The sequence below is a fragment of the Tamandua tetradactyla genome, chromosome 8, assembly GCF_023851605.1.
Source record: "Tamandua tetradactyla isolate mTamTet1 chromosome 8, mTamTet1.pri, whole genome shotgun sequence".
Lineage (NCBI taxonomy): Eukaryota > Metazoa > Chordata > Mammalia > Pilosa > Myrmecophagidae > Tamandua > Tamandua tetradactyla.
The window spans coordinates 32,052,211-32,079,195 of NC_135334.1; the positions used below are offsets into that span (position 1 = coordinate 32,052,211).

The following is a 26,985-nucleotide window of genomic DNA, read 5'->3' on the forward strand; positions in this document are numbered from 1 at the left end:
GCTGAACATATACATACTCTGTGATAAAGTGATTCTACTCCATACAGATTCTGAGGATCCATGAGTCAAACTATGTCACTAGAAATCACAGCTTTTTCTATAGTCATCAAGTGGATTCATGCATTAGTTATGCTTTGTATCTGGCTTATTTCACTCAGCATTATGTCCTGAAGGCTCATCCATCTTGTAATGTGGCTCAGGATGTCATTTCATCTTATTGCTGCATAATATTCCATCATATGTATGTACCACATTTTTTTAATCCACTCATCCATTGATGGGCACTTGAATTGTTTCCATCTTTTAGTGATTGTGAATAATGCCTTTATGAACATCAGTGTGAAAATGATGGTTTGTGTCACTGCTTTCAGATTTTCTGGGTATATACCAGGTAGTGGTATTACCATGTCATATGGGAACTTGATATTTAGTCTGCAAAGAAACCACAAAACTGTCTTCTATAATGGCTATACCATTACATATTCCTACCAGCAGTGCATAAGTTTCCAATTTCTCTACCTCCTCATCAACATTCGTAATTTACTATTTGTTTAATAGCAGCCATTCTTATAAGGATGAGGTGGTATCCTTTTGTAGTCTTTTCCTGCATTTCCATTATAGCTATTGAAAATGATAATATCTTCATTTTTTTTCTCTTCAATAAAATCTTTAAAAGAGATTTTTAATCTCTTCAATACTTTTTTTCCATCTGTATTTGTTTATCAGAAAAATGACTATTCATGTCTTTAATCCATTTAATAAAGAACCTAAAAACATAAAGCCCAGAATGGGAAGGACAACTTGCAATTCTGTACAGATTAATGTAATACCCAGATACATCTCAAAGTATGTTGGATAGATAATTAGAAAGTATTGTAAAAATCCCTTGAGGAACTGGAGAAAAAGCACATGGAACTGCTACACTTTCCCATCAGAAAAATCCCTGAGTCTTTCTCAATCACTAGGGACTCCCAAATTAATATACCAAGCCTTTGATTTAGAAGCTTGCTCTTATGAAACCTATTTCTGTAGTGAAGGAGCTAAGCCTACATATAATTATGCCTCAGAGTTACTTCCAGAGCACTTTCTTGGTTCCTTGGTTTCTCTCTCTCTCCCACCCTCTCTCTCTCTCTCTCCCCCCAACTCTGCAGTTAAAATCATTACCCTTCCCCCTATGTGGGAGATGATATCCATGGATTTGAGTTTCCCTGAAAACATGGGACATGACTCTTGGAGATGAGTCTGACACTGACACAGTCAGATTGACAATGCCTTTCTGACCAAAAGGTTGAAAAGAAATATAATGAAATAAAGTATTAGTGTCTAAAAGAGTTCAAATCGAGTTCAGAGGGTATTCTGCAGGTTACTTTTATGCAAGCTTCAGCTAGATATTGCAAATTGCCAGTTTGCCAAGGCCCCAACAATGTCTTTCCTGTTAACCCTAAAGAACACTCAGGGCACTATCTGGGGTCAGCTAAGGGAAAGCATGCCTCAGCCACTCGCCTTCCTACCCCACCTGCCATCCCCAGCTGCAGGGGGACCTGGGGACTACCAGAGACTCTGGCAGATGGATGAGGCAGGGGGTCCCACTCTTCCCTCCTGCAGTCCCATAGCCGGGGCCTCCTTCCCTCTCATGGTCTCCCTAGCCCAGCCCAGCCCTCCTGCCCCCCTCCCACTTGGTGCTGTTGAGTAGGGGCCCTGCCAGGAACTGACCAACTCACTGAGGAGCCATAGTGTGTGTATGTGCACAAGCAGGGAGAGGAACACATGAGGAGCTGTGCCCAGGTGTTACCCCCCTACCCCTGGGATGAGTGAGGCAGGGCAGGGACAGTCTCTAGGGTCAGCCCCCGGATGGATGGTTACTTTCCCTTCCTCTACCCTAAACCCTGGGGCCCTCAAATGGGGAAGGAGGACAGGGGTGGGAGCCCTCTTAGGATTTGGGGGACTAGGTTCCTGAATGCACCATAATCGCTGTATGAAATATTAAAAAGTCTAAAGTGAAAAAAAAATCTACTAAAACATTAGTAGAGATCCTACTAATGTTTCCCACCTTCAGTTTACTCTGCAGAAACCAAAACCTTCAGAGGGTTCCTGTCATGGTCAGGTTCATGTGTCAACTTGGCCAAGTGGTCATACCTGTTTTAGACCTAATTTTAAGTAGGCTTAGCCTATCCTTTGCAGGAATAAGTTTCATAGGGGTGAACCCGAAGATCAAGGGCTCAGCCTATTGATTTGATTGTCCCTGCTGCTTGTGAAAATATCAGGAATTCTCCAAAGTGGAAGTTGAATATTTCCTCCTTTCTCCTCAGTTTCCCAAGCAGACTTTGTAAATACTTTTTTATTTCCCCTCTTGACTTTTTAATGGTACTCCATTCTGTACAAATACCAGAATTTACTTATTTGCACACAAATGATGAACATCTTGATTACACTAATTCTTTAAAACGGCACTGTGATAAGCATTCTTAAATATAAAGTTTCTCTTAGGGCATAGGTTCTCAACCATGGCTAATATAGTAAAATCACCTGGTACACTGGTTTTTAAAAGCTGCTAGAATGCAATATACTGGAAGAGGAATGGCTTTTTAAAAGGGAATTTATCATGTTACAAGTTTACAGTTCTAAGGTCATAACAATGTCCAAACTAAGACATCCAGAGAAAGATACCTTGAATCAAGAAAGACTGATTGGTCTGGAACACCTCTGTCAGCTAGAAGGCATGTGGCTGGCATCTGTTGGTCCTTTGGCTTCTGCCTCTCTAAACATCCAGTTATTGTGTTGGCTCTGCCGGCTCTGAACTCTCTCCAAAATGTTTCCTCTTTTAAAGGACTCCAGTAGGCAGATCAATAACCACCTTGAAAGAGCAGAAACACATCTCCATGGAAACCACCTCATTAAAAGATCCCATCCACTATTGGGTGGGTCACATCTCCATGGAAACAACTTAATAAAAAAGATCCCACCTTACAATACTGAATCAGGATTAAAGAACATGATTTTTCTGGAGTACACAATTTCAAACCAGCACATCTGGGTAAGATTTTTTGTTTTAAATCTAACACCTGGAGACCTCAGTGCTACCTTCCAAATAAGGAGTGATACTTATACATCAGTATTTTTGTTAATGTCCCAGGTGATTCTGAAAAATATAAAGGGGTTAAAAAATCACTGTTTTAGGGACACGGTCTTAAGTGTGGTTCTCCAACCAGCTGTATAGACACCATCTGGTACTTGATAGAAATTAATCTCAGACTTCACCATAGTCCTATTCAATCACAATCTGCAGTTTAGTGAGATCCTCAGGTGATTGGTACACACATTGAACTTTGAAAAGTATTGGTCCAGGTCACACAACACAGGAATGAAATAGTTAATTCTTGGGGTTATGCATACTTAATTTCACTAACTACTACCTTATTGGTCTCCAAAATATCTGCCCCAAATCTTCCCACCAGTAGGATATGAAAGCAACCATTACTCAACATCCTTACAAACAATATTATCAAATGTAATAGTTGTTACATTTGTATAGTGGTTCACTGTTGCTTTAATTTAGTTGTTACAACAGTGTAGTTGGTTCACTGTTGTTTTAATTTACATTTCTCTGATTACCAGTGTACAGAGCATCTCTTCATATACTCGGCAGTTATTTAGATTTCCCCTTTTTAAATTACCTTTCCCCACTGATTTGTGATATCACTTCTACCATGTACTAAATTCGCTTATAAGTTGTGCCTTTTCTATGCTCTATTCTATATATCTGTGTCTGGTCTGGTATTTTAATTATTATAGCTTTTCAATATTTCTTAATATCTGATAAATTGAGTCCTCCTTCTTGCTCTCTTTTTCAAAAGATTTCTTCAATATACAAGGACATTTACTTAAATTTTAGAATCAGTTTGTCATATTCCCCTCAATAAAAGCCTCTAAATTTTTTTCCACATGAAAATATTTTCCCATGAAAGTTTTGTGGATAATTTATTTTTATGTTTTATTTTTTAATTCATTAAAAAATATTTTTATTGAGAAATCTTCACACACATACAATCCATCCAGAGTATATAATCGATGGTTCACAATATCATCATGTAGTTGTGTATTCAACACTATGATCATTTTTAGAACATTTGCATCATTCCAGAAAAAGAAATAAAAAGAAAAAACTCATATATCCCTTACCCCTCCCTCTCATTGACCACTGGCACTTAAATCTACCCTAATTTTTTTACCCCTTATCCCCCCTATTATTCATTTATTTATTGTTCTTATCTATTTGCTCAACTGCCCATATCTTGGATAAAAGGAGCATCAGACACAAGGTTTTTTGTGAGTAATGTATTAATTACTAGGCATTCTATTTTTAAGCCCCCCCCCCCACATTTTAAGTGGTCTATTTTCTATTACATTTCCTAATTAATTATTGTTGGTATAGAAAAAAAGTCACTGTTAATCTTGAATTTAGCAAACTTTCTAAAGTCTCTTATTTGTCAAATAGATTTCTGATTTTAGGTTTTCATTGAAATTATCTGCAAATAATGACAGTTTTGCCTCTTTTTTTTTTTTTACAATGCTTATGCTTTTTATTTCTTATCTTATTGCATTGGTCAAAACATCCTGAAGTAAACAGGAAATGCACCTGAAATTTTCTATAAAGCAAAATATAAATTTTGGATCTGTTAGATGAATCCGATAGACACCTTTCAGTCAAGTCCAATATCTCCATTACTTTTATGGATTGTATATTGTTGATGAGTCATCCTTCTTGAAAATTCCACCTTGTCTTTTATTTCATACGCTACTGGTTTTCTTCCTATCTCTTGTGCTGCTCCTTTTTAATGTCCTTCCCAGATTTAGTCATTCATTCAATTCATTTATTCAATAATCCAACAGATGACTATTGAGAGCCTGCTATGTGCCAGATTCCTTCTTTTGCCATTTTTCTGGCCTTTATCTCCTTCCTTGGTACCATACATACTCTCCCTGAAAATTATATTTTCATAGCTTAAACTTTTATACTTGGGATGTCCAATTCTATTATTATAGAACCTGAACTCCAGATATATATCTCCATCTATTCTCTGAACATCTCTACCTGAATCCTACAGCCAATTTAAACTCATCTTATCCCCAGAAATGCTCCTTTTATAGTCTCCTCATTTGGGTTAATGGCACTAATCATCATTTACAATTCAAGTGAAAAGACTGCCTTCTCTTGTGGAAAACCTTCCTCAATTTCTCTATGGGGTAAAGCACCTTCTTCTTTGGTTCCTTTGGTGTCTTGTTCACCCTCCTTTGTGACAATTGTATTTTCTGTAGTAATACATTGATATGCACATTGCTACCACTGGAACTGGAACTTCTGGAGCCAGGAATTGCTTATTTTCATCTCTTAGTACCAGACACTGACAGCTTTTGATGCTTGCTTGAAAAAAATGAGCAGTGTTTCCCACTGATTGATGCAGCTCTCAATTTTCCTTCTTTGGGAAACTTGTTATGATGACACAGTATAATTAAATAAAAAGGACTCATTTTACAAAAAAGGAAAACAAGGAAGAGAAGGCATTTGACCACATTAAGCAATCATTTCAAAAGGAGAGGAAGATGAAGGAGGAGAGTAAAGATATTGTACATGTTGCAGGTCTGAGATCCTGAGGCAAAATGAGTAGATTAAGCCTCTCGTGCTCTTTGATCTATTTACCTCTCCTTCTATTGACTTCATTTTACATCATTTCTCAAACTAAGACCCCCCAAAATGAGTTATATGATGTTTTTTGTGACTTATTTTAAATATGCTTAAAATATATTACCATTTTTACTTAATATCAAGGTGGAGAAAATGAGCATGGAATAAATGTCTTGGGTAAAAGGCTGAAGTTGTAAGAAAGAATGAAGAAATTACATCATTGAAACATTGAGAGAAAACTGAGAAATGTTGTTGATTCCTGTGGGTATCTCAAAGGGTCTGGGTAGAGGGTTAAGGTGGCAGGGGGCCTTGTTGAAATTGCAGGAGTTTAGAGGAGACAGGAAGACATATAAAACTCCAATTCTCTGCATTAAAAAGAATCTTAGTCGTTCTTTATTGTAACAGAATTGTTATCTGGTCATTTGATAAGGTCCCCTGCCTGGAGTTTCTTCCATAATTCTAGAAAAAAAAATTAAGTGAAGTCAAGCAGAAAGTTTTATTGTTCCTTGAAGATACACTGAGGGTCTCCTACCCAGGAGGAAAGATGAGCAGAGGAGAAACTGAAGATAAAAATGCATGATCTGAAGCAGTGACATTTAGCAAAGTGATCAGGCATTGACATTAAACAAGCCCCCAGGCCGTTTTCAAGTGATTTCTATGGGCACCTGTGTTGCTCAGGAAACCAGGTTTGAGGTTGGGGAAGGGGAAAAATAGATTCTCTTAATTAAAACCTGAGGGTGCTTGTAATGGAAAGTTCAGGAAAGAATCATTTGTTCTTTTCATTAGTATTCCTCTTCTTAGTTTTAAAAACTTTCTTTTTCACCTAGAGAACATAATGAAGGAAAAATATTTCGTCAAAAGGTGTGTGGAGGAGAAAGATATTAGTGGTATTTTCTAGGGTAAAACTGTCTGCCTCTGACATCTATGTCTCCAGGAAGATTTGTCAGAGTAAGGGCTGTGCTTGCATCTCAGTGATTTATACATGATTATTCTCTAGCCCCATGAGTTTATCAAATTCCTCTTCAACTGTCCAAAATCATTGCCCAGAAACTAAGCGGTATGTGGAAGATGCACCCAGAGTGAGAGCTCCACAGCTCTCACTAACTCAGCTCTTACTAACTACTTAGTTGGTAAAAATCAAATTAGTCCCCTCTTTCAGAATCATCACTGTCTTCTTATATCTGTTCTCTCTACCAGTGATTAGCCATCTTCTCTGGTCCCCAACTTGTTTTCCACCCAGGACTCTGAATGTGTTCTTGCTTCTCATACAAGATTGCATTACTTAAGAGAGAGGAAGGGGCTCTGCAATCTTCAATATATGTATTTTAAAGTTGCCCTGAATATCCAAATCCAGTTGGCAGATCTGTGGAATGTTTTTATGGGCCCAACCTGAGTTGTAAGTGATCATACATTATGACTGTGTTTGAATGGCCAGTCATGTTTTCACACTTCGCAGCAAGAGAGGGTAGGAAATGTAGTTTAGCTATGAGTTCAGGATGCAAAGATGGATTTTGTGAACAGCTAGCTAGACTCTACCAAATTACTCTCTCTAGTTCAATCTCTGATAGATTAAGCCTGATGATGGATGATGAACTTCAATTCCTGGACTCATCTTTGCAATGTAAGAGGTGGTTTTTTCAGCTTCCACATGGCACAAGGTGAAAGAAGTGGAGGAATAGGAGAATGGGGAGACTGAGTGGGTTTACGATCCTCACATGACGATGTGTCTATGAAAATTATCCAATACCTCAACCCCTCAGAGTATAACACCAGAGAAATGGAAGGGTCATTCCATGAACAAATCCAAGGAAAGCTTCAGTGAGGAGTTGAGAGGTAGGACAGCTCAAGGCCTGTGTTTTCACAGGATGTTGTCAATCCACATTTGTGAACTTTTTAATCCTAGGTTCTGGAGCAGTTTGAAAACAAGATTGTTGTCAGTACTTTCTGCCAAGGAATTCTGAGTCATTTACCTTGACCTGTAAGCATTAAGAAGGGAGAAGATCCCACTATATTTATTTAACTGACCACATGGATTTTTATATAAATAGCCTTAATGTGAATCACTCAAATCACTTATCACTATTAGACATCTATCAAATTCAGCATGATTTTGAGGTAAGAGGGAGATTTTGGCAAAATCTACTCTTCACTTAGAGAATTTTCTTTTCCCAAGTTACACTACAGGATTTATCAATAGTGATACTATTGAAAATTTGGGACAGACTGTGTTGTTAAGGGGAGGGCTATGTCCTATGCATTGTAGGATACTGAGCAGCACTCCAAACCTTTAACCATTAAATACCAGTAGTACCCCTCCCCTCCCCAGTCATGACAATAAAAAATATCTGGAGAAAGTGCCAGAAGTCCCCTGGGCAGCAAAATTGGCCCCATTTGAGAACCACTGATTTGGAGGGAGGTCCAGCTTTGTCCTTTCTAGAGTAAGAATTTACAAAGATATGTATTTTCTTATCTTATTGCAAAAATAAATCCTTATTTATAGGTCCCAAGATAGTATATACACACTATAAATACTTGTGGACTGATTTATTAACTGGTTGACTGATCATCTGTTTAAAGTATGATAAAATTAAAGAGCATAAACATATAGACAAGTTGGTCACAGGAAGAGGGACAGCACAATATAGGAAATAAGATCTCATAAGAGTTCAGGAATAAGAGCATAACATGCAATACCTCATATTCACCAAGCATGATCTTTTACATAAAATAGGCATTATTTCATTTGAACCTTGCAGTGACACTTCCAAGTGATTTTAACATTCAAAAAATACTTATTGATTTTTAAATCATTTACTGAAGATAATTTCATAAGTTTTCAGATAAAGGAACTGAGCAGTTACTCAGAAAGGTTAAGTAAATTGTTCAAGTTTACAGAGGCAGAAGGTGTCAGAACTGTGATTCAAACTCAGGTCTTTCTTATCCTAAAACCCATGCTCTTTCTATAATACCTGTCAGTTGTAATACCTGTGTAGCCTCAACTACTTCCGTAATGTGAACAAAAGTCACCCTGGGAAGTGTTTTCCACGTTCATCCACAATGCAGTTCTAAGAAAGAGCCCTTGTGATAAGCCTCTCAAAAATGATCTCAAGGAGACTTGGAATCTGTGTCACAGACAGAAAGAAGGGAAAGAAAGAGAACTATTATTGCCAAGCACAAATGCAGGCTTTGACCAAATACACTGCAATCTCATTTACAAAGATAAAAACAGAGAACTAATTTTTGGTCCTTGAACACACTCAAATGGTTCTCAGGGAAATTTCTGAGTAAGGTTCAATCTTTTGGTGTTTCTTTTAAAACAAATAAACCCAGTAATAAACAATCCAAATAAAGATACCATCTTCTGTCCATCTTGATTAACAATAGTGCAACTACACAGTCCTCAAAATGGCTATGAATTTGGCAATATTCACTGACCAGCCATCCCAAACTGATGGCACTCTTTGGAACACCTCTCACACCTTTCAAAACTATTGCTGGCTATCTCTCCGTTTTAGGTGAGGCTGAAAATATATAGTGAAACCAACAGGCAAACAATATTAATTTGGGTTCAGCTATTTGTCAGACCTTGAACAGATACTGTGGAGCTGATAAACAAAATAGAGTCCCTTCCTTTAGGAGAAGCTTATCATTCATATTTACATGGGAAGAGGGTATTGTGACATATGAAGAAGGCTGTGAGAGTCTGCAGTATTGGTCAGCAATATTCATACACTCCTCCCTCCATTGTGGGTGGCTTAGACTTCCCTGTCCAGGAAATCTTGGGCAAAGCCACATAACTTGCTTTCACAATGGGACATTAGTGAATAAGATTTGAGCAGAAGACTTAAATATGCTTATATGTTTGGCATGGTTCTTTCGTACACCAGTGGCCGCTAGGAGTCATGCACCAGGTAACCTCTGCCTTTTCCATCTGGGCCCCAAAATAAACAAACAGGGAGCAAAGTTGAGTCCAATTTATTTTCTGCAGCCAATTTCAATAGCACCTAATAAAATGTATAAAATGGAATGATCAGAATTGGCTTTAAACAGAGATTGAAATTGAAGTGGGGTGAATGGGAAAAGATTTTGAACAGCAGCATAGAGGAAGACAGAGGTCATTCCAGGCTAAAGGAATGACATAAACAAAGATATGTAGCTGCAAACAGGGAGGTGTTTTGGGTGTGTAGTGAACAGATTATTTTGGCTAAATTTGATATATATTTTTTATTTGCTTTGGCATAAATTACAATGGTAACATGATGAACTTGCAAAGGACTTTGAATGCTAACCTGAGGAAATTGGGCTTATAACCTAGGAATAACGGTTCAGAAATACTGCTGCTGCTTTTGTAATACAAGAGTTAACAGCCAATTTCAGGCAAAACCTCTTTGTACATGTATTAGAAACTGGAGTTGGAGGCAATTCTTAGGGAGAGAGATTTCAAAAAAGAGAGAGAGTAAATTCTTTTATACACAGTGAAATAGGTTTGGGTGAGACAGCCTGCATTGTTGTGTTATGTGTTTATTTAAAGAAGGAGGTTCAGTGTAGTTCTAATGAAGATATTTTCAAGGTTTAGAAGATGGACATTTGAGTCAGGATACAGATCAATAGAAGAGGCTGAATTAAACAGTCTGTAAATTGCCAAAACACAGAATGTTCTGAATCACCTCCTTGTTAGTAATAAAAAGGGGGGCAGGAAGGGGTAGTAGAATGAGACACCTTGAGGATAGATTTTCCTTTGAGGTTTTTAGAGCTAGAGGAGCTGCTATGTACAAAATGATGTACTCCCTAACTGAGCGAAATCATCTAGAACCGGTCCCATAGCTAAAATCTTAATCTCCCTTGCAGTAAAGCCATAATCCTATAGCAAAGGGAACCAATAAAATTCAAGGGAGAAGGATAGGGCCAGCTTGCAGCAGGATTTCATTAGAGACATGAAGGATTGAAGTTCACAATTGCAAATGACAATCTCAATCTGTCAGTCAGAAGCAGGTAAAAAGGGAGCATTCTCAATGTACTTCTTTCCTGGGGAAACTGCTGGGAATAAGAGAACATATCCAGATGGCCAGCACCCTAGAGAATGTGAGATTGCCCTAAAGAAGTCAGGCAGAAGAACATAGATAAATTCCACATTCATTTTATTGCCATTCTTATTGCCATTTCTTTTTTGTACAGTTGCTATGGGAACTGTGTTTCAGAAGCTCTCTAAGGTGGTGCATACCCACTGAAAAGTGATCAAGATTTGGTTTGAAATGACCAGTCAATTTAATCCAGCTAGTTTAATTAATTTATTTCCAATCCATGCTTCCCCTCACTCCTAGACAAATTGAGTAGCTGCTTAACTGAGTTCAGTGACATCTTGCAGAAATGAAATTGGTTTACTTGCTGTATATATTTGTGTTCTAGCCTCATGTAATGTTTCTTCCACTAGTCAGACACTGTTGGTTCAAATAGCTCTAGAAAGACAGAGAAAGGCTGGAAGGTAGGAAAACACCATAGGTCATATCTTGGTGTTAGGGACATAGGCACACACACAAATGAAGGACTAGGAAGAAGCACAACATTGGAAGCCGGGTAGCTAAGCAGAAAAGAACCAGAAGAGAACAGCTGTCCAGAGCAAGGAATAGCTGAGAAACAAGTGGAGGCATGAAGAGAGACCTTAGCGCTTAGAGTCAGATCCCACCCCGGGGCAGAGGATTCTTATCAAGTTGGTTACCCAGGCTATTACCACACTAAGGGCCTAGCCTAACACACCTTGCTGTTGCCACCCCCCAGGAATAGAGTCAATCTTCTCTGAGCCAGGCTGTACATCAGTAGTCTGCATCCTCCATCTGCCCCAGGATTGATATTAGGTCATGGTCTCCACAGTTGCTAATGTCCATCAGATTCCCTCAAGCTCATGCCCTGGGCAGATTCTTCATCAGAAAACTATTTCCTTTTACCCTACGATCCCACTTGTCAACTCAATAAGCAGGATGGGCAAGGCTTTTAATTTCCTCAGCCTTGGTGCATAGGACTTCAGCCTGCCTCCTCTAAGACAAGAGCCCCGGGCTAAGTAGGAAGCAGAATATTACCTCTAGTCCATGTTGGTGTTTTACAATCTCCTTTTTCTTTCTCTATTTCTCTTTCTGTCTTTCTTTCATCAAAGGAGAAAATAAAAAAGGAATAACAGACAATGGATTGGCTTAAACAACAATAATTTCCTGGCATTAGAGAGAGCCAGTCTTATAAAACTACCATTCATCTAGGGTTCTCTTGGCGGAAAATACTGGAGAGATGTGAGTATGACTCCTTCACAAGCAGAGCTGGCCTTTGATGCCAGAAAGCAGGTCGGCTGCTCTTTCTATCTAATACAGTGTCCTACACCATAGTTGCCACAACCATCTCTGTGCCACCCAAAATAGCCCCAATTGTATGACTGTCACCCTGCCAGCTTCATGCTGCTACTGCCTCATTTCCCTTATCAAAATGTGTTGTCCCTGTGCCCCATTCACTGAGAGACAGTGCCCTTCTTCACCGAAGTGGGGAATGATTATATAATCCTCAGGAAAAGCAACTTCCCCAGTTAAAATGTAGGGCTCCTTTAGGAAAGACAGCAATAATACAAGTTTTAGACAGGTGAGGATGCCAGGTATTTGGGATCAGAGCAGCTCTTCCATGTACTTCAAATTTTTCCCATTGCATATAAAGCCAGCTAGCTCAGATGTTATGGTAGATTGGATTATGTACTCCTATAAAAGACATGTTCTTAATCTTAATTCACATCCCTGTGGACCCTTTGAAGATATGCTATATTATCAGTTAAGGTATGACTAAACTGAATCAGGGTGCGCCTAAATCTGTATTACTACAGGTCTTACAAAAGGAAATCAGAGACAGCCACAGGAAGAAGCCAGAAATCAGCAGAAACCAGAAGAGCAGATGGAAGGAGATGAAGATTGCCATGTGACAGAGGCAGAGATACAAGCCACAGAATCCCAATGACTCTGGTAAACTGGCACCAGGATGCTACAGACTTCAGGGAAAAAGCATAGCTTTGTCAGTGCCTCGATTTGGGAGTTCTGCTTCTAAGATCATGAGCCAGTAAATTATTATTGTTTAAGACAATCCATTGTATGGTATTTTTCATTGTAGCCCTGACAAGCTAAGACAGATGGTATCACATGTTCTAAGATATGTATATAAGGATTAAAAAGGACTAGAAAGTAGAATCTCACTAGCATATAATAAATTACAATATTTCCAACAGTACACTTCCCTTTTCCATTGTGCCCTCCAACCTCCACCCCCAGGTCAAATAACATAAATTATTCCATTAAAGGCACTTTAATTTGAATTGTGGAAAACACCTCTGATAAAGAAATCAGAGGTTTTCTGTTGAAAGATAAATTTTTAATGATAAATCAGATAGATTGGAAATTATGTTCATCTTTCAAAAAATATGCTTGCTATTATCTAGAGGCTAAAACTTAGCACCCAGTTCTAATAAAAATCAAATTAAGTATAAGTATGAAAAAAATATACTGATAATGACAAATAATAACTGATGTGCTGATGGAGTTTATAAAATGCTTTCACATATATTTCCTCAATGATTCCTAATGTAACATAAGGTATATCTGATTTCTCTATTTCATAGCTAAGACTCAAAAACATTAAATACATAACCTGCGTTCTCTGATTGCAAACTTCATTCTATTTTTTGCTACATGTTCATGGAATTCCTGACTCTCTGAATCTACTTTTTCCTGTTGTTTCAGTTGGTCTCTATAGGAATCACTTTTCTTCTTTCATTTTCAACTATGTATCTTCCTGATAAGCTGTCAACTCAGAGTGGGCTTTAGCCTCTAAATATTAAATTGCACTCATGTCTACTGAGGTTTCTCTTGTTAATAAAAGATTCCTACACCATTTTTCCTAGAAAAATACTTTAAAATTCTGTCTTTCTCCCTTAGTACAAGATAAGGCCTCAGATTTGAGATCAGACATACTGTTATACTTTTGACTCACTGGTCACTATGATGTTATCACGTCCTTAATCTAAATATGAACAGATTTAGGAATTTAGAAGTTTAATAAGTTTGATCTAGTTGTTACGTTGTTTGTGAGTGTGTATATGTACTTGTGTCTATGTGTTGGTGTGCATGCACGTCATTGGGCAGGATGGCAAGGGGGGATTGGAGAAGAAAGCATCTGGGAAGAAGACCGGCCTGTCTCTCTACTTGTTAGGTATGTAAGAATGTCCCATTTCCTAGGTTTGACTGCTTTTATTTCACACTAGCATTACTCAGTAATGACGGTGATTTTAGAAATTTAATTTGGCAGGTGATTTATATATAATTTGGTTCAATCACTCATGGTATTTTTACACAAAAACAATTAATAACGGTTGGAGGTGTTCTGATTTAAAAACCAGTGTCTGCCCAAGAAGAATGCTCTTGGATTTTCATAATGATATTATTATGACTAGAATAGGATACATTCTAAACACCTAATTGGATGATAGATTGCAACAGTGCCAATTGGGCCAAATGTGTTTTGTAAATTGCATACTCCTCCACAGAACAGAGAAATATGTGCTTTATTGGTATGGGCAAAGCATAGCTTCCAATATTTCAGGTGAAAGCTGAAAAGCAGGTCTTCAGGGACTGGAGAGATAAAAAACTTTCCAGTCCCATTTAGGATAAATCTCATGAGATTCAAGAGTTAAGATCCCAGGAATTTTTGCCCCACTACCAGCTTGAAATATCTGTGCCTATCTTCCAGAAAAATCCAGAAAAATAAATGATTCCATGAACAGATAAATCCTCTGCACTGAGGCAGTATTAATGCCAAGGACTTTTTTTTTTTTACATTTATTTATTTATTAATTAAAAAAAATTTAACAACAAACAACTAAAACATTAACATATCATCATTCCATTCTACACATATAATCAGTAATTCACAATATCACCACATAGTTCTATATTCATCATTTCTTAGAACATTTGCATCAATTCAGAAAAAGAAATAAAAAGACAACAGAAAAAGAAATAAATGAAAACAGAAAAAAAAGATTATACATACCATACCCCTTACCCCTTGCTTTCATTGATCACTAGCATTTCAAACTAAATTTATTTTAACATTTGTTCCCCCTATTATTTATTTTTATTCCATATGTTCTACTCGTCTGTTGACAAGGTAGATAAAAGGAGCATCAGACACAAGGTTTTCACAATCATACAGTCACATTGTGAAAGCTATATCATTATACGATCATCTTCAAGAAACATGGCTACTGGAACACAGTTCTACATTTTCAGGCAGTTCCCTCCAACCTCTCTGTTACATATTGAATAACAAGATGATATCTACTTAATGCGTAAGAATAACTTCCAGGATAACCTCTCCACTCTGTTTGGAATCTCTCAGCCATTGACACTTTGTGTCACTCCTCCCCCTTTTGGTCAAGAACGTTTTCTCAAGCCCTTGATGCTGAGTCTCAGCTCATTCTAGGATGTTGCTCAATCCCTTGATGCTGAGTATCAGCTCATTCTAGGATTTCTGTCCCACGTTGCCAGGAAGGTCCACAATCCTGGGAGTCAGGTCCCACGTAGACAGGGGGAGGGTGTGAGTTTGCTTGTTGTGTTGACTGGAGAGAGAGGCCACATCTGTGCAACAAAAGAGGCTCTCTTGGGGGTGACTCTTAGGCCTAAATTTTAAGTAGACTTGACCTATTCTTTGTGGGGTTAAGTTTTATATGAACAAACCCCAAGACTGGGGGCTCAACCTAAAGCTTTGGTTGTCCACACTGCTTGTGAGAATATCAAGAATTCAACTTGGGGAAGTTGAATTTCTCCCTGTTCTCACCATTCCCTGAAGGGGACTTTGCAAATACTTTTCCACTCACTGATCGAATCACTTTGGGATTCATCAGGGCATCACTCTGGACAAACCAACAAAATCTAATGCCAAGGACTTTTATTGAACTAAGGTGACTTAGTTAACCCATGTTAGATCATGGGTGTTATAACAAACTTGTAGATTAAATGATAAGCTGTTGGGTTCTGAGGATTATTGTCAATGGGGACAGCAATCCAGCTCCAACCTAAGTCAATTTTGAAAACTGATTAGTAAATCTGCCTTTCCCTTCCAAGCAAGAACAGAGGATGAGATTCTTATACCACTTCTTTCCCCAATGGAGGACTGAAGCCCTGAATATGGCTTTTACACAAGATCACAGGCTCACTTGATTCCAAGAGATCCAAAGAAATAAGGAATGGGCCTTCTGCAACCTAGATTCTGTACAGGGAAGAACACAGGGACAATGTATGGGTCCAGAGCATAGGGAAAATTAAAAGAACAAAGCATAAATATTAACCAATTCTGTCTTCTTGGGTGCTTCCTTCTAACCTTAGCTTCAGAGGTCCTCTTAACTCAGCCTCTGCCTCTTACAACCTGCTCGGAGACCCCAAGGAAATAACGAACAAGTACATACTACCTTTAGGCCAAGCTTCCCCTGAGTCCTGAATTATCCAGACATCTAAATAGGAGCAAAGGCTCCAGACTAGCCATGGTCTGCAGTGTACAGACTCTAAGTTCTCCACATCCTCTGTCCAGTTCTCCTGATAACCTCACACAGGAGTCAAGTTCTTGACATCTTCCAGTGCTATATTTGATACTCTGAGAGGGACACAAATTCTCTCTAGTACGGAGGTCCCAGCCTTACAAAGTCAATGATCCTTTCGATTTATTTCACTGAAACTCAATTATATATATATAGCTTCTACAACACACTAGTTATCATGAAGGATACAGAGTTAAATAAGAACTATCTTAGCCTTCCAGGCACTCAAAGTCTACTAAGGGAAAAAGACAAGTATTTGAATCAAGACAGAATTCAGATGATATAAGAGAGATAGCCACAACATGCATTTCTGTGTGGTGGGGGAGGTCAAAGGGATGGAGATTGCATCAGGTTGGGAAATGATTATTCTATGAACAAAGACAGGGTTTCTCAACATTGGCACTATTGACATTTTGTCCAAATAATTTTTTGATGTGGGGGCTGTCCTATACATTGTAGGTATTTAGCAGCATCTTGGCATCTACCTACCAGATACCAGCAGCACACCCCGACCCCCAGTCATGACAATGAAAAACATCTCCAGACATTGCCAAATATCCCTGGAAGACAAAATATCCCCAGTAAGAACCTTTAACAAAGACTATCACTTTGGAATAATATAATTGATTCCGTGTGCCAATGGATAATCCCATTAAATAACTGAAGGATGCCCAGGTGGTAGTTTTTGTTTTTGATTTTCAAATGGAATTTTATTGAGATATATTCATACATCATACAATCCAAAGTATACACTCAATTATTCACAGTATCTCATGGTTTTGCATTCATCACCATGATCAAAAATTTTAGAACATCTGCATTATTCCAGAAAAAGAAATTAAAAGAAAAAATAAAACCCCAACTTAAAGACTTACAATAAAGGTAAGTTAACTAAGACAGTGTGTAGTAATGTCAGAGATAGGTATATAGGCCAATGGAACAGAATAAAATATTCAGAAGTAGATCCATATGAACACAGGCAACTGACTTTTTTTTGCTATATAGCCATACAATCATCAAAGATCATAGCTAATGGATTACAACTCAACAATTTCCAGTATTTCCATCTAGCTATTTCAATGCATCAGAAACTAAAAAGAAATACCTATATAATGAGTCAACAGTCATAATCATTTGTTAAATCCTAATTTCTCAGTAACACTTCCTCCTTCTCATTTAATCACTCTCAATTTTCAGGGATGTTTGGGCAATGACCATTTTAACTTCTTAATGCTGAAAAGGGGTATCAAAATTATGGTGTTGAAGAATGAAACTGGTTGATATTCTTGGAGAGACTCTGGGTTTTAGGGCTTATCCAGCATAGGAAGAATCCGGAGGCCTTAAGTTTCTGAAAAAATAAACTTACTATGTAAAACATACAGAATCACAGATAGAACCCAGGGTATTCTTTAGGTTTTTAAGGAATACTGTTGGTTGGGACCTGGCATACTGTGGCAATTTGTAATATCTGGCTGAAGCTTGCATAAGAGTAACCTTGAAAATGACTTTTGACTCTATTTGAAATCTCTTAGCCATGGAAACTTTATTTCATTCCATTTCTTTTTCCTGTTTTTGTCAAGAAGGCATTTTCAATCTCACGATGCCAGGGACAGGCTGATCCCTGGGAGTCATGTTTCACATTGCCAGGGAGACTTACATTCCTGGGAGTCAGGTCATATATAAGGGGCAGGATAGTGAGTTTGTTTGCAGAGTTGGCTTAGAGTGAGGCAACACTGAGATCTGAGCAACAAAAGAGGGCTTCTGGGGTTATTCTTAGGCATAGTTATAAGCAGGTTCAGCTTTACCAGGCAGTAGTTTAATTCCGTTACCTGTTCCATCCTGCCAAGGTTAACTGCAGAGGAGTGTTATAGATATAGGAGGGTTTTTTTTTTCCATATTTCTTAGGAAATCAGTTCAATATCTGGTCAACAAATATTTGCTAGCACTGACTATATTCCAAGTGTAGTGTTAGGTGCTGGGGATGTTAGTTCTTATGTGGTAGATCAGGATGTACCATCTAGTTCCCTCTTCAGAAATAAGGATTCATTTTCCAGTTGTTGGAATTGCTATTAGAAGGCAGCTTTCAACTATTGGCACTGTTTGGGGTGCCTTGTCCAGAAAAATCTGTCTTAGCCAAGATCATACCTCTTTGTAGGTGCACCCTGAATCTAATCGTTGTGGGAGCACAAAAGTCAGACTCTCTCCCTCCAACCCAAGACAACTAAAGGGCTATTCCAACTTCAGAGGTCCCTGTAGGGGGTCAGCTGAAATCTTCACTGGTATGCCTTCACTGGGCAGTCAACTCCTCTTTCTGCCCAATCCTGCTTCTTTCCTTTGTCTTCCATAGGCATCCATCTCAAAAGCACTCCCTAAGAAACATGTTGCATACAAGTCTCCCTCACCAAGTCTGCTTTCCAGGGAATCCAATCTGTAACAATTTATAACATATAGTTCTTGATCCCAGGAGTTCACAATTCACATGAATGGTGGTATTTTTATTTTCAGGGGCTGTACCTTTGGGGCTCTGATTTCATCCTCAGCAGTGTCCCTCATCATCACTTTCAACCTGATTTTTCAAAATGTTTGCTCAGCAGATAGGTGTCCTAAACAAAGTACGTAGCACACAATCTTCCTTTCAACAAAGGCTTCAATCCCAATGAATAAGAATTAGAGATGCAACTGTAGACCATGATACAGTTTCCTATCCCTTCCCATCACCTTGGCTTTGCCACAGACATAGGAGCTGTGGTCTGAGCCTGACCTCTATTGTACACCACCACACCACTACCAGCTCCTGGCCATTTTCAGGAGAAAACTCACTGTTCTCAATTTTACTTGGGAAGGACAGAAAGGGGACACTCCACAGAGACAAAGTTGGTGCTTTTGAGTTTCTAGCCTGTGGTCTAATTCCCTACAGATTGACTTTTAACTGCTTCTTCTTTCTGTCCAATTTTATTAGAACACTTTCATGTTTTCTCTCTCTGACTACCATAAATAACTGGCCCTTCTTTGCCCTTTTGTCCTCCTATTTTCACCTCTTGGTCCAAACAGAAAAGGCCTTTCAGAATAAAATTAGGAAAGGAGGGCAGTGCAGTATATATAAAATTCCCATTTCTGGCAATAGCAGGTCTGGCCCTATGCAGAACTATAAAGTAAACGCAGAATTACAAAATAAATCAACTTAATTGCTGGTCTTAATCTCCCTTATAGAGACCCCTTTCTTACCCATGCCCCAAAGTCTCCACTGGTATCCCATCTTGGTACCTTGTTCAGGTAGCTCTATGCCTTATACACTTTCCTGTCTCCCTTTTGCCCATTAAAACCTCTGTGCTTTTGCCCCATATACTTGGCATCTGATAGGTGCCTGGAAGGCTACTTACACATGAATTTTAGCCGTGTGGTGAATGGATCATAATAATTTTATATGTTATTCCTACCCCCAGGCACTTGTATTTTCACATCAATCTTCAGATTCTGATATGTACAGATAAGCAATGTTGGGGATTCATGAACAACAGAAGGGCCATTTGTGAGCAGGGTAAAATTTCAACAATTTGTAAGTCACACAGATAATGTTGTTTCTATCACAGGTGATGCTGAACCACAAACCCAAGCCAGGCTGAGCAGAGAGCCAAGGACTTCCTCCTCACCCTGTGCTTACATGGCAGTGCACAGTGGCCTATCTAGTCCATTCCCATTTTGGGGACAACATTAGTGGACAGTCATCTCAGCCAATAAGACAAATTGATAAATTCATTTCATGGGAATAAAATTTGACTGATTTGACTAAACTGATTAGTTTGCTTCAGTGCTATTAGAAAAGAAACTAAATCACCATTTTCCTTCTCCTTTTGTTTTCCACATCTACATCTGTAAAGCCTATTCAACACACTATCAGTCTTAATTAAAATAAGATCATAAAAAATCAGCAGCAGATACTAAAACAGCACAAGATCCCCTCTGTGAGATAGAGGAACTGGCCTTTCACACCACTCCAACATCCCCAGCCTCAAATCTGCATAAAGCAGTGCTCAGCAATAGTTCCAGGATGCAGGTAATCCAAGGAGATAATTCAGAAGAAGGACTGAGAAGAAAAGAAAGGGAACTACAGCTATTGGTCAGCCTCACAAATAATCAACCAAACCCGACCCAAGAGCTACAAAGGGAAGAAGTTAGGGTTGAACAGTACCCACCACTTAGGTCACAAGCAGGGATCAGGCCCAATCAAGTCCATGAAGGCAGGCTTTGGAGTGGCTCTTCCCAGAATTTCAGGTCACGTGCTAGGTCCCCTCTACCCTAAGGCATTTATGAAAGGACAAACTCAAGTCCTCACAAGTTCAATTAAGGTGATGAGGCAGCGTTGAGTGTAAAATAGACATTGATCTCTAGAATTGCAGTCTGTGAGAGAAACTTAGGAGAATCTTGTTTCATTGTTCTCAAGCTTCTTCTTCAAATCAGCATCTGTCTGTTTTCCTCAAGCAATAATTGTAACAAATACATGTGCAGCTGATTTGGTTGGAGGAGGGATGAAGTAATAAATAAGCTTATTATGCCTTCCCTTTCTCCATTCCAAAATTTAGCTTTTTCCTCCTTCTTTTTCTTAGTTCTAAAGTTATATATAGTGCTCACACCAGTCTTTTGCAAAAATTTTCCAGTCATCTCTTGGTTGTTTATCTTCTAGTAGATTCCTTAAAAATAATCCATGAAATAATTTCTTCCTGAATTCTTCTAAAACTGTTTATCTGTGGTTTCTATATTTGAAGAACTCCCTCATAGGCTTTTCTGTGATACTTTCTCACCCTTGCTCTTTATTTGCCCTCATGCAGGTGATACTGCCTGACCCTATTCCTGTCCAAGCTCAGTTCTTTCCATAGCAGTTGTATTAGTTTACTAATGCTGTCAGAAAGCAATATACCAGAAATGGAATGGCTTTTAAAAAGGGAGGGTAATAAGTTACAAGTTTACAGTTCTAAGGCTATAAAAATGTCCAAACTAAGGCATCCAGAGACAGATACCTTAGCTTAAGGAAGGCTGATCTGAGAAGGCACATGGCTGGCATCTGCTGGTCCTTGTTCCAGCTTTTGATGACAGTGGTTTCCTCTCTATGCTTCTGTGTGGATTCCTTATTTGGCTTCTGTCAGCCTTCACTTAGCTCCTCTAGAACACAACTCTGGGTTCTGGCTTGCTTGGCATCTCATGGGAAGGCACATGGTGACGTTTTCTGGGCTCTGCCCATGTCTAGGCATTTGCTCTCTCTGTCAGTGCTCCAAGCATCTGTGTCTCTGTCTGCTCTGAAGCAACTGTCCTTCAAGTGTTTACATCTGAATTTTTTCCAAAATATTTGCCCTTTCAAAGGACTCTAGTGAACTAATCAAGATCTGCTGTGAATAGAGTCACATCTCCATCTAATCAAAAGCCTACACCCACACTTGGACATGTCAAACAGAGATAATCTAACCAGAAGTTTCCACCCTGCAATATTGGATCAGGATTAAAATAAATAGCTGGCCCTGCAAGATTGAATCAGGATTAAATATGGTTTTTTTGGGGGGAGGGTACATAATAGTTTCAAATCAGCACAACAGTGGCAACTTAAACTTTAGCTTTTGTACTTTCAGGTTTTGTTTCTCTCCTAAGGGACTATATGAATGAAAAATTTTCCTGAAGTCTGTGGCCACTCAATCCCCTAAGTACCTTTTTGTTCAACTCCCCACCATCCTAATACTGAATCCTATATCCTCTGTCTCTCATACACTTCTGACAGCCATTACACAGTTTTTGGAATTTTCATATTCTGTCTTTCCTGGTTTCACTGGAAGCAAAACTTGTGTGTGTTATTTAATTCTCCTTATCCTGTTTTGTCCCATTAAGAAGAAAACAGCAGATTCTGAGCTAACCTACCTGTCCATATCTGAAGTTCTGCCAATAGCTCTTAGGGAGGCCAAGCTTTAGACCTTTGCCCATAAGACCCCTTTATATTGTATGATAACTACACAAATCAATCAACTCCCCTCTTGGAATGTATGAATGTGAGTTCACTTTGAGGGACAGAGAGAGTCAATCAATGGAGTAGAAAGATAATGTATATAGAGAGACCTGGAGAGACAGAGGTGCTATGTCAAAAGAAATTAAAGCTTCTAGAGGCACAACTATCTTAAAAGCTATGCTAATTCTTCTTAGGGTCTTCCTCTTATCACTGAAAATTGGTTCCTCTACTATCTTATGTTCCCATATACTTTTATAAATACACATCACAGAGGTGACTAGGACAGTGATTCCAGGGTGTAAGTGACCTGGGAGGGTCTTCAACACTACGTAGGGAAGCCCTGGTTGCAAAACCGAACAACTGAGGCTCAGAGAACTGGAGACCATCCAGCTAGTGCAAACAACTTAATGCACCTGTTCTGAAAAGAAAGCCAGGAGCCCTCAGGAGTTCACAGTCAAGGAGGCAGGGACAAGGAAGTAAGCCAAGCTGCATTCGTTGACTACACTACCCTCACATGTGTTGCCCCTGCCCTGCGACCCGCGATTCACCCCATACCACACACACCTGAACCCCATCACTCTATCACCACCATGCTATAAGTGCCCTTGTCCCAACCCTCCACTATGAGTCCCTGCCTCACACACCAGCCTGTGTGCCCACATACCTGCCCCAGCTTGACCAATCTCTCCTGCGCAGACACACAGTCTCATTCTGCCCCACTGGGGCTACATTCACTCAAGAAGAAATAGAAGATCTCAACAAACCAAACACAAGGAAAGAGATTCAATTAATCATCAAAAATCTTCCTACAAAGAAAAGCCCAGAGACAGATGGCTTCACAGGGGAATTTTATCAAACATTCCAAAAATAATTAATGCCAAGTCTGCTCAAACTTTAGTAAAAAACTGAGGAAAAAGGAACTCTACCTAACTCATTTTATGAAGCTAACATCACTCTAATACCAAAATTGGGTACAGACACTATGAGAAAGGAAAACAAATGGCTAATCTCCCTCATGAACATAAATGCAAAAATTCTCACAAAATACTAGCAAATCAAATCCAACAACACACTAAAATAATTATACAATGTGACCAAGTGTAGTTTAGACCAGGAATGCAAGGATGACTCAACACAAGAAAATCAATTAATGTAATCCATCACATTAACAAATCAAAAGGGAAAAATCACATGATCATTTCGATTGCTGCTGAAAAAGTATTAGACAAAATTCAACATCCTTTTCTGACACAAATAATTCAAAAGGAAGCAATCAAAGGTAACTTCCTTAATATAATAAAGGGCATATATGACAAACCCATAGCCAGCATCGCAGTCAATGGAGAGAAACAGAAACTTTCCCCCTAAGATCATGAACAAGACAAGGATGCCCTCTGACACCACTATTATTTAACATTGTACTAGAAGTTCCAGCTAGAGCAATCAGGCGTAAAAAGAAATAAAAGGCATCCAAATTGGAAAGGAAGAAGTAAAACTTTAATTATTTGCATACAACATGATACTATACTTGGAAAATCCTGAGAAATCTAGGAAAGGATACTTGAGCTAATAAACAAATTCAGCAAGGTGGTGGGATATAAAATGAATGTGCATAAATCAGTAATGTTTCTATACACAAGCAATGACCTATCTGAAGAGTCAACTAAGGAAAAAAAATTCCATTCAAAATAACAGCTAAAACAATCAACTATCTAGGAATGAACTTAATTAGGGATGTAAAGGACCTGTACAAAGAAAACTACATAACATTGCTAATAAGAAATCAAAGAAGACCTAAATAGGTAGAAAGACATTCCTAGCTCATGAATAGGAAGGTTAAATGTAGGTGAGATGCCAATTCTACTAAAATTGATCTACAGATTCAATGCAGTACCAATCAAAATTCCAACAACCTACTTTGTAGATTTGGAAAATCTAGTTACCAAATTCATCTTGAAGGGAAAGAGACCTCGAGTAGATAAAAAGCATCCTAAAAAACAAAACAAAACAAAGTGTAAGGATTAACACTTCCGAATGTTAAAACTTATTGTAAAGCACAGTGGTCAAAACAGCATGGTGCTGGAGCAAAGACAGAAGTATTGACCAGTGGAATCAAATCAAGAGTTCAGAAATAGACCACCCAATCTATGGTCAACTGATCTTGGAATCAAATCAAGAGTTCAGAAATAGACCACCCAATCTATGGTCAACTGATCTTCGACAATGCCCCAAAATCCACTAAACTGGGACAAAATAGTCTTTCCAATAAATGAACATGGGAAAACTGTATATTAATAGCCAAAAGAATGAAAGTGGACCCTTATCTTACACCCTATACAAAAATTAACTCAAAGGGGATCAGAGACATTAATATATAAACAAGTACCATAAAAGCTCCTAGAAGAAAATATAGGAAAACACCTTCAAGAGCTAGTAATAGGAGGTAGCTTCCTAAACTTTATACCCAAAGAACAAACAAAAAAAAAAAAAAAGAAAAGAAAAAATAGATAAATGGGGACTCCTCAAAATCAAATGCTTTTGTACCTTAAAAGATTTTGTCAAAAAAGTGAAGAGGCAGCCAACCCAATGGGAGAAAACATTTCGAAATCACACGTTGGATAAAGGTTTGGTATCCTGTATATATAAAGTCATTATGTAACTCAACAACAAAAGAACAAACCATTCATTTATAAAATGGGACAAAGTTGTGAGGCATTTTTCTGAAGAGCAAATACAGAGGGCCAAAAAGCACATGAAGAGATGCTCATTTTCATTAGCTATAAGGGAAATGCAGATCAAAACTACAATGAGATACTACCTCACACCGATAAGAATGGCTGCTATTAAACAAACAGGAAACTATAAATGTTTGAGAGCATGTGGAGAAATTGTGGTGCTTACACACTGTTGGTGGGAATGTGAAATGGTGCAGCCACTATGAAAGACTGTTTGGTGGTTCCTTAAGAAACTAAATATTGAGTTGCCCTATGACCAGGCAATAGCACTACTCAGTATATACCCAGAAGAGCTGAAAGCAGTGACACAAACAGACATTTGTACCCCAAAGTTTACAGCAGCATTATTCACAATCCCCAAAAGATGGAAACAATCCAAGTTCCCATCAACAGACAAGTAGATTAACAAAATGTAGTATATACAAACAATGGAATATTATGCAGCAGTAAGAGGAAATGATGTCCTGAAGTACATGACAAGATGGATGAGGCTCAAAATTCTAGGCTTATACTACAGAATATAGGGGACTTAGAGATACACAGAAAACTAGATATGGGTAAACAGTTAGTTAATGAGGTTGAACTCACATGTAAGGGAATAGATAGAAGTGAAGGTGGTTTTCCAGTGGGTCTATAAGTAATATTACCATATTTGAGATGAACAAGATTGTAAAGGGTTGTATAGAACCATGTGTCCCACCGATTAATACTACAAATAAAAATAAGTTCTTGCATGAACTACCTCAAAGGTATGAATCTTATACAAAGAGTGTATACATTCAGGTTATAGGGTGAAAACTGCTATTGGATGCTATGGGCTATGTTTAACAGGAAAACATCAACAGTACCACAACAACACAAGGGGTAAATAATGGGGCAATGGATAAGATTTAAGGGGAGGTTTAGATTTTCTAGCTGGTGAGGGTGGGTTTATTGGTTATCTTTCTCTTGGGAACAATGAAATTATCTAAAATTGAGAGTGCTGACAGACTGTTGACTTTGGAATATATACATGATGCCCAATGAATGGAGGTGGCTGAAGGATGCACTGACTGAGAAGTAGATTGGTGAACAGTGGTGTACACATATGATTGAATATTGTGCTGCTACAAAAAGGAACGAAGTTGTGAGGCAGGCAACATTGTGAATGAAACTGTGGAACATTTTGTGATGCAAAATAAGCCAGAAACAAAAGAGAAAATATTGTATAGTCTCATTTAGAAAATACTTATAAGAAAATAGTGGCCTAGATTGTAAGCTCTTCTAGCAGTCACATTTAGTCCAGAGCAATCCAGTAATTGCTATTTCTGGATTTTGAGAGGCTGTTTTATATATGTATAACCTGGTATTCAGAGATAAGGATGAAGCAGACCAGGCAAGGACTGAGGTAATTCAGAATACAGGGGTAAGGAAGATATTGTCTATATTTTAGAACCTCATCTACTCTTTGAGACCAAAGGAAGAAAGATTTATTTTATCCAGAAACTAAATTTTCTGTAGAAAATAATCTAACTCAGCTTGTCTGGACAGATCATTTAAACAATGCAAACACAGGGAGCTCAGAATAAGAATGAGAGCATGTAATCCTGTATAGCTTAATGTAATGCCTGGTTACATCCCAGAGTATGCTAAGCAGATAATCAAAAAGTTTGGGTAAAACAAAACAAAGAAAAAAAGTATTGGCAAAGTCCCTTGAGCGATGGGAGAAAAAATATGGAACTATTAAACTTTACCATCATGGAAACCCCTGGTACTGTGCCCAACATTAAGGACAACCCAATCAATAGGCCAAGCCCTTGATCTTGAGTCTTGCTCTTGTGAAGCTTATGTATGTAGCAGAGAAGCTTAGCCTACCTATAGGTATGCTTAAGAGTTACTTCTGGAGGACCTCTTTTGTTGCTCAGATGTGGCCTCTCTCTCCCTCTCTAAGCCCAACTATGCAAATGAGATCATTGCCCTCCCTACTACA

The 26,985-nt window shown here is 38.4% G+C and overlaps 2 long non-coding RNA genes across 2 annotated transcripts in view; one reads left to right on the plus strand and one right to left on the minus strand.

Moving 5' to 3' along the window:
* LOC143643329 (uncharacterized) overlaps positions 1-26,985 on the minus strand; it is a 121,732-nt gene that overhangs the window by 26,569 nt on the left and 68,178 nt on the right. The window lies entirely within an intron of this gene.
* LOC143643328 (uncharacterized) lies at positions 9,406-12,782 on the plus strand. Its single transcript, XR_013156222.1, has 3 exons — positions 9,406-9,594; positions 11,832-11,961; positions 12,537-12,782. It is a non-coding gene; the product is annotated as an uncharacterized LOC143643328 (long non-coding RNA).